General features: G+C 44.2%; 1 protein-coding gene across 1 annotated transcript in view; it reads right to left on the reverse strand.

The window, feature by feature from the left end:
* Pias1 (protein inhibitor of activated STAT, 1) overlaps nt 1-9,125 on the reverse strand; it is a 113,520-nt gene extending 104,395 nt beyond the window's left edge. Inside the window, exon 1 of the mRNA XM_039081109.2 lies at nt 8,970-9,125. The gene's annotated coding sequence lies outside the window, so the exon portion shown is untranslated. The remainder of the gene's footprint in view (nt 1-8,969) is intronic.
* Nucleotides 9,126-9,365: the final 240 nt, after the last annotated feature.

Below are 9,365 nucleotides of genomic sequence, written 5' to 3' on the forward strand. Positions count from 1 at the left end.
TTTTTTCCAAGTCGTTTAAAACTTTGTGTTTGGGTGTGTATATATATGCTAGTGTATGTGCATGTGTGTGTGTGTGTGTGTGTGTGTGTGTGTGTGAGAGAGAGAGAGAGAGAGAGAGAGAGAGAGAGAGAGAGAGAGTTGGAAGCTTGTTAAGGTACAAGTTTTCTACTATGTGGGTCCTAAGACTGGACATAGGTTATTAGGCATGGCAGCGGGAGCTGTTCTTACATGAGGTGTATACATGTTCCAAAAGAAATTCTTTTTTTTTTTTTTTTTTTTGGTTTTTTTTTTTCGGAGCTGGGGACCGAACCCAGGGCCTTGCGCTTTCTAGGCAAGTGCTCTGCCACTGAGCCAAATCCCCAGCCCCCCAAAAGAAATTCTTAAAGGGTAGATAACTCCAGCCTCCACCTCTGGGGAAAGAAGGGATCATAAGTAAGAATAAATGGATCATAAGAATGCAACTTTTCACGAAGGTCCCACAGAGGTTTTAGATTGTGAGCCTGTGAAAGTCCTCAGGTGAAGCCCAAGGAAGCTCTCTCTGCACCCCACCTCCCCGGCTCCCTCCTTTCCTCTGTGCACCCCTCACTTCTCACTGGGCTGACCCTAAGTTAAAGACCTTGCTGTTATTGTTTGATTGGTTTGGGAACTCCTGATCCTACTGCCTGTCCTGAGTACTGATTGTAGGTGTGCACCAATGTCTTAACATGAAGTTAAAATAAACTAAAATAAACCAACCACAACCAACACATCCAACTCTCCCCACAGAAGCAAAGTCTTCTTTCTGTTTTGGGGTGATGGGATAGATGAGAAGTCAACCCACACCCTCACACACACACACACACACACACACACACACACACACACACACACAAAAGGACCATTGTACTCAATGAGCAAAGCCTCCATGCTGGCTGGCTCCACACTCTTTGCTAAGCTACAGGGTCGCAGGGACAGAGCCTCCTGCCTCATAGCCTGCTTAGTGGTTTCTGAGGTCCAGCCCACATCTCTCGCAAGACTCTAGATCATGTTCCAAGTCTTTTTCCAGAGTCCCTACATCAGTTATCTTTCTCAATGCTACGGCAAACTATCTGAGAAAAGCAACTTTACAAAAACAAGAGTTACTCTGGGTCCCAGTTTGAGATCATGGTTCACATTGGTCCATTCTGGTTAGAAAGTCATAGCAGCAAGGGCTGTCCATTCCAGGTGTGACAGATGAAGCATGGATACCTGGTGACCTGTATCAAAGTCAGGAAGCAGACATTAGTGACTCTTGGTTCTCTCTCTGTCTCTCTGTCTGTGTCTCTCTCTGTCTGTCTCTCTAAGGTCTTACCATATAAACCTGATTGGCCTGGAACTCAAAGATCCATCTACCTCTCTACCTTTCAAATGCTGGAATAACAGGCACACCCCGTCACATCTGACCACAAATTCTCATCTGAAACTCACAACAATCTCCTCACTCTAATAGCCTGTAAAATAGAAAAGCAAGTCACCCACTGTGAAAGAACGAACAGCAAGAATACGAGCCCAAGCAAGGGGTAGAATATTGTGGAACATCATCTTCCAGGCAGGACAGGGCTGATGCACTCGGCCTCGTAGCAGCTATAATGACCTATAGAAGACCTACACAAGACTGGGCCCAGTAACATCCCATTAAGGATGAGGAGGGCGGGGCCTTGTGAGCCAAGGTCTGTGGGTAGTTAATGGCTCCTTGGAAAAGGAAAGATATTTTCTTCAGGGCTATAGCCACAGCAAGTTGCCCGTGTAACTGTATTATGTAAGAGCTCAGCAGTGTTCCTATAAAGAACCCTAACTAATTTCACTGATGCACCATGAAAAAAATGTTTTTTTAAAAGACATAAAAGTAGAAACAGAACTAGCTTGGAAGAAGGAGGAAATTGGCAGGAGTACAAGGGAGGGCTGGAGCGATGGCTCAATGGTTAAGAGCACTTAACTGCTCTTCCTAGCCATCCTGAGTTCAAATCCCAGCAACCACATGGTGACTCACAACCATCTGTAATGGGATCTGAAGACCTCTTCTGGTGTGTCTGAAGATAGCTACAGCGTACTTATATATAATAAATAAATAAATCTTTGAGAAAAAAAGGAGTATAAGGGAGATGAGAAAGGGTAATATGGGTGGGGGATGAATATAATCAAAATATATACATGTGTGAAACACATTAAAATGTATCCTAATAAAAACTTTTTAAGGGGCTGGGGATTTAGCTCAGTGGTAGAGCGCTTACCTAAGAAGCGCAAGGCCCTGGGTTCGGTCCCCAGCTCTGAAAAAAGAACCAAAAAAAAAAAAACTTTTTTTTTTAAAGATTTATTTTATTTATTATATATAAGTACACTGTAGCTGTCTTCAGATACACCAGAAGAGGGCATCGGGTCTCTTTACAGATGGTTGTGAGCCACCATGTGGTTGCTGGGAATTGAACTCATGACCTCTGGAAGAACAGTCGGGTGTTCTTAACCACTGAACCATCTCTCCAGCCCCAAAAAAAAACTTTTTAAAATAAGCTATATAGTCTGGAACACAACAGTACAGAATAAAGACTCCCTGTGGTGGTTTGACTAGGTATGGCCCCCATAGAGTCATGTATTTGAATGTTTGGCCCATGGGGAGTGGCAGTATTAAATGTGGCCTTGTTGGAGGAAGTGTGTCACCATGGGAACAGGCTTTAAGGTCTCCGGTGGTCAAACTATTCCCAGTGTTGTGGTGAGAATTTTGATTTCTTTGAAAACCACAGAAATATTATAAGAAAGTGTTTTTGTTTTAATCCCAGGTACAGGACATGGGTTGTCCCAGCAGCTGCCTATGATTTGTCTCATGCTCTAGCAGGGGTGTGATTTTGCCAGCTGCAGATAGCTTTTGTGTGAGTGACATTTGAAATTCTGGGGAGTTTTCAGAGGCTATGTAAATGGTAAAGCCCTGATAGAAGGAGCTGGTTAGCCAGTTGGTGGTTATATGTAGTTTGCTGTGGTTTGTCAAATAGTCCTTCCCAGAAGAAATTAGATATCCTGACAGAAAAGATCAAACTTGCCCCAAGGAACTTGGTGCCTCTAATAAGCAGGAAGTCTAATGCTAGTCTTGCCCCTTTCCTACCCTTGATTTATTCGGAGACACCTCTCTCTCTCTCTCTCTCTCTCTCTCTCTCTCTCTCTCTCTCTCTCTCTCTCCCTCCCTTCCTCCCTCCCTCCCTATCTCCCTCCCTCCCTCTCTCCCTCCCTCCCCTAACCCCTTCTTTCTCTCCTACCTAGTGTTAGGGGTTGAAAAGAGTGGACAAAAAAAAAAAAAAAACCCACAGAGTAGCCAAAGTCCAGTTACACAGCGTGGGACACAGTCTCCTTTTCCTGCATTTCAATCAAATATAGAACTCTCAGCTCCTTCTCCAGCACCATGTCTGCCTGCACACTCCCATGCTTCCTGCCATGATGATAATGGACTGAATCTCTGAAACTGTAAGCCAGCCCCAATTAAATATTTTCCTTTATAAGAGTTGCTGTGGCCATGGTGTCTCTTCATAGCAATTACTCCCAAACTAAGATACTCCCTTTCTTAAAGGGAGAATGGAGCATAGCCAAGAACAATTAGGCTAAAGCAAGACCAAAACCCAGCAAGGCAAATGCCAGGCAGGTCACTCAGTTCCACACAGGGCTAATGACAGCAGCAGGTGGGCTCTCAGGGGGATTGGGCAGCCTCAATACACCTGGCCCTGCCACCTGCAATACACCTCTTGGGCATGCTCACTTCTGCCTGTAGCTTTCTTTAGTGACCACTCCATAACATGCCAGGGTTTCCACTGAAACAAGCTTTCCCTTCTGAGCTTCACACAATGGCCTCTAGGGAACTCTGCAGAGAATCAGTAACAAAATGTTACTGAGACTTTGCTGAATTTAACAAGAAATGAGATAAAGGGAACTGGCTGCCTTGAGACTAGGAAAGAAAGGAAAAATCTAAAGACTAACAGGACTAAGAGGTGAACTGCTTCCCAGTTTAATGTAGATTAAAGGAAACAAAGATGAATGTTGAAATAAAACACTCAAATTCAAGAAATGAACTAATTGATAGTATTGCCAATGTTCTCACATTTAAAATCTCTGAGTAAATTAAGGTGTCTGAGAATGAAGGTTGGATCAGAGTGAGACTTTGGGGTTGACTTCCTCAGAAATGACTGGGTGAGGGAATTTTGTCAGAGAAGGTATTTGGTGGCCAGGAATGGGGACTCCCACAGTCCTAATGTCTGTTCAGAGAGATGTGGAGTCTCCTGTCCCGTGCAATGGCAGGACTGTATGCTTCCATTCCATTTTAGATTAACCTGACCATGTGAACTGAATCCATAAACTGTGGAACTTCTGTGTGTCACTTTGAGGCAAAAGTTTCAAGATCTGATACTTATTCATTTCCGGTGTCCTTGTCCTCCTCCTCCCTGTCTTCTGTCTCCCCGTCCCCCCTCCCTCACTGCTCTAGTGATGGCTGAACACAGCATAGGTTCTATCGCACTTGCTTCCTGAATGCCTCTGGCCAGCAGAACATTCTGCAGAGCAATCATTCGGTAGGAGCAAGAATTACATTTTGATGTATTCTGGTGACTCTAGAGATCACATACAGAACATCTCACTCAGCTACACTCTGTCCCTCAACTACATCTCAAGGCCAGGAATAAATTTTTGAGTTAGGCTACTGAGATTGGGAGTGGGAGGGGGCTGTTATTTTTGTTTATCACTATACCTTACTCTGACCAGAATAATGGCACATAGGTTTAACCCTTGTAGAAAACAAAACATCGGGGCTGGGGATTTAGCTCAGTGGTAGAGCGCTTACCTAGGAAGCGCAAGGCCCTGGGTTCGGTCCCCAGCTCCGAAAAAAAAAAGAACCAAAAAAAAAAAAAAAAAAAGAAAACAAAACATTACTAGTCAGGAAAGAAATCAACACACCACACAACAAAAGAAGTTGCATCAGACTACAGACACATTAAGGGTTTTTTTTTTTATAAAACTCTTTTTTTTAAATATTTATTTATTATGTAATTATGTAGAAGTAGCTGTCTTCAGACACACCAGAAGAGGGCATCAGATCTCACTACAGATGGTTGTGAGCCACCATGTGGTTGCTGGGAATTGAACTCAGAACCTCTGGAAGAGCAGTCAGTGCTCTATACCACTGAGCCATCTCTCCAGCCCAAGGGTGTTTTTTTTTTTTAAACTAGATTTTTACTTTACCCTTGTTATCATTTGAAGACAGGGCTTACTAGGTAACTCTGGCTGTTCTAGAACTCACTATATAGAGTAGACTGGCCTCAAACTGACAGAGATTCATCTACTTCTACCTCCTCCATACTAGGGTTAAAGGCATGTGGTGCTACACACAGTCAGTCATCTTTATCTTTTAACTAAGTGTATGCGTGTGTGTCGACGTGTGGGCATGCACACATGAGTGCGTGTCCCCACAGGGTCCAGAGGTGTTGGATCCCCCTGGAACAGGAGTTTTAGATTTGTGAGCTGCCAGATGTGAAAGTTGAATATCAAATTCAGGTCCTCTGCAAAAGCTGTGCCTTAGCTGTGGTTCTATTGCTATAAAGGGACATCATGGCCACAGCAACTCTTATATATTTAATTGGAGTTTTCATACTGTTTCAGAGGTTTAGTTCATTACCATCATGGCAAGAAGCATGGTGGCATGCAGACGGATGCTGGAGCAGCAGCTGAGAGACGCATCCTGATCCATGGGGAAAGAAAGGGAGGAGGGGACAGGGAGAGGGAGAAGGGGAAGGAGAGGGAGAGAGGGAGAGGGAGAGGGGGAGGGAGAAGAGAGGGAGGGAGGGGGAAGGGGGAGAGAGAGGCAGGCTCTGGGCTTGGCATGGGCTTTTGAAACATCAAAGTTTATCCACAGTGACACACTTCCTCCATCAAGTTCATACCTCTTAGTCCTTCTAATTCTTTCAAATAGGGCCCTGTTGCGGTAAAAATAAAAAAGTGGTGGAACTGGTTCCCGAGTGTACCCTGGTGGTTTCACTCTCTTACTAGTTCTGGCTCTGGTGGGCCATTTGAACTAGCACTAATTTACCTCAGATTAACTTTGAGCATACATATTTTATTAGATAGTTATCAGATAGTATACAAGCTAGCCAGGATATAACATGAATTTTAAGCCTTTCTTAAGCTGGAATAGACATTTAAATGTTCTGTTTAACTGATAAAATGGTAGACTGGGTGTTAGGTATATTTTATACTCTTAAATTACAAAATGATAATAGTTGTGCTCAGCTTATATTTGAGAGAAAAAAATGTTTTAATTAGACAGAAAGAGTGAACTATAGATGTCATTACGCAGATGAAGGCAGGTACAGGATAGAATGAGGCCTGTCATTGGACGAGAAGGAAGGATGGGCGGGAGAGAAGTTTTAGAGAGGCAGAGGAGGCCTGAGTGAGGAGGAGGGAGGCAGCTGAGAGAACGTGGCAGCAGATGTTCAGATTCCTCTCTGCACATTTACAGGTTGTCATGACTTCTTTTTTTTTTTTAAGATTTATTCATTTATTATATATAAGTACACTGTAGCTGTCTTCAGACACACAAGAAGAGGGCGTCAGATCCCATTACAGATGGTTGTGAGCCACCATGTGGTTGCTGGGATTTGAACTCAGGACCTCTGGAAGAGTAGTTGGGTGCTCTTAACCACTGAACCATCTCTCCAGCCCGTCATGACTATTCTTAAGGGATGGATGTGTACAGGATTTTGTGTTGTCCAGATGGGCAAATTATATCTTATCTAGGTGGGCGGTTTATATCCTTATCAATTGGTTGTAAGCTTAGTGTGTGGATGTATTGTGGATTGAGAATTTAACATGTAAGTCTGTTGTTGGGTTACGGTTTGTTGAGTCTGGATTTTACCAGGTGGCTGGAACCAGAGAGTTCGCAACTAGCAGAGAGCCACCGGGAGAGATGCTAATCTGAGATGAATTATCACTAGTTCAAATGGCCCGCCCGGAGCTAGTTTCGAGAGACACAACCGCCAGGGGTACGCAGAACCGGTTCCACCACTTTTTTATTTTTACTGCAACAGGGCCACTCGCTGGTGACTAAGTGTTCAAATATATGCGTTTATAAGAGCCATTCTTAACCAAACCACCATAACTAGTAAACACAATTAGCTACTGGGCCAATTCCCCAACCCACAAATTTTAAGTTTTATACAATGAAAGATGCTATAAACCAATTAGACCCCACTTCTCCTGAGGCTTAAGAATCACTATAGAAGGGGCTGGGGATTTAGCTCAGTGGTAGAGTGCTTACCTAGGAAGCGCAAGGCCCTGGGTTCGGTCCCCAGCTCCGAAAAAAAGAACCAAAAAAAAAAAAAAAAAAAAAAAGAATCACTATAGAAGAGGGGACAGAAAGATTGTAATAGCCAGAGATTTGGGAAGGCCTGAGTGAAGTACAACAGGGACACAGTACTCTTGAACGCCAAGCACAAGACCTACATAAGATGAAACCAATCCACACTTCAGCCTGGAGGAAAGGTGCATAAGCCTCACCCCTGACTGAGGAGCTACTGACAGTTGATAGCTGATATGGGAGAGAGAATCAGTTTTCTTTCAGGGGTGTGGCCCCCAAAGTTGATCATCCTTCAGTGGGTGACCTCACACCCATGAGTGTATGGGCACACAAATGGACTGCATAGATTTTTTAAAAAGAGAAAGAGTGAGAGAACTTGAAGTTGGAAGGGAGTTGGTTGGAGTTCGGGGATAGACCTGGGAGGAGTTAGAGGGAGAACTGGGGGAGATAAACAGGTATGCATTTCTGAATTAATGAAAAATTATATAATTTATTTTATAATTATTATATAATTATATTTTGGGGAGTGTGATAGTTTTAACAAGAATGGCCTCCATAGGTTCATGTATTGAATTCTTAGTCCCTAGTTGATGGAACAGTTTGGGGGTAGGAGATTAGGAAGTATGGCCTTGTGGGAGGAGGTAGGTCACTGGAGTGGGGCGGGGGTGGAGGACTTTGAGGTTCCAAAGGCCCACACCAGAGACACTCTCTCTCTGCCTCCAGCCTCCAGCCACATTCTCCACCCTGATGGGCATGGACTAACCCTCTGAAACTACAAGCAGGCCCCCAATTCATTGCTTTGATCATGGGGGTCTCTTCCCATGACAGACCAGTAACAAAGATGGGCAGAAACCATGGCTGCTTGGAGACCATGAACACAGCACTCCTGTCACATTCAGAAGACAGCATCACTTGGGTCTTCTCCAACCTCTGCTCTGACATTCTTTTCTGTCCTCTCTTCCATGATTCCTGAGTCTCCAGAGAAGGTCTAGCCATTGAGAGTGCTTACTGCTCTTGCAAAGGACCTGAATTCTTATCTTCAGCTCTTACATCAATGGCAGCTCACCCATGGCCCTGTCATACATACATATAAAGGGCTAACATTATCTATAAACATAGCTATGAACAAATGACAGCAAAAGCAAGGCTATGAGAAGGCTGTGATAGATGTTGGTGCTTACTGTTCCTGCACTGCTTTTACTCCCCCTCCAAAGACAACCCCTGGGAGTTTCCTCCTGGGAGCTGCCCTTCTCACATCCCCAGGCCTGTGTCCTGGGTAACTGGGACCACACCTCAGCTCTAGATGGGGTCAAAGTAGAATGTGACGTGTCACAAGTCACTCAAATCGGTCTTAAGGGCAAGTAACATTAGGATCAGCTCAAACTACAACATGGACCCGCAGAAGCCTCCCCCAGAGTGAACACTCCTCCAGGCACTTGGAACACAATGCTTCTTGTGTAGTCAGCCGAGCTCAGCAGTGCAAGCCTGGGGGGCAGGATTTTTACTCAAAGTACCTATTAGATGTTAAAGCAAAAGAATTGAATAAATCAGTAAAAAAATAACAGAGAGGAAAATATAAGGACTAAGTTTCTAGCTCTGGTTCTAAGCCTATGTCCTCAAGGCTGCTCACCTGTGTGATGTGTCTTGGCTGAAGGCCAGGCTCAGTCTCTAATGGTGTTTCCAATTCAAGGGTCAGGGTCTGGGGGAAGATTCTCCGGCCTCAAGGCAGATCAAGGTGGTGTCTCTCTAGCGGCCCCAGCAGTCCTGAAGATCTGGAGAGCACTGAATTGCTCTTCATCTCTGCTTATGCACACTGCCAAGTGGGTGTTGTGAAGTTCTAGTCCTGTGTCTGCTTATCACTGGCTTCTGGTTATCAGGTGCAGCCTTGGGTGTGGTGGGATCCTAACTAAGCAAATTTTATATGTCTACTATGCTCGTCACTGTGTATATGTACAGTGTGTGTGTGTGTATAGCTGTATCTGTAGTATGTGTATGTGTGTATAGTGTGTATATTTATAAATATGTA

Source organism: Rattus norvegicus, chromosome 8 (genome assembly GCF_036323735.1).
Source record: "Rattus norvegicus strain BN/NHsdMcwi chromosome 8, GRCr8, whole genome shotgun sequence".
NCBI classification, from domain to species: Eukaryota; Metazoa; Chordata; class Mammalia; order Rodentia; family Muridae; genus Rattus; species Rattus norvegicus.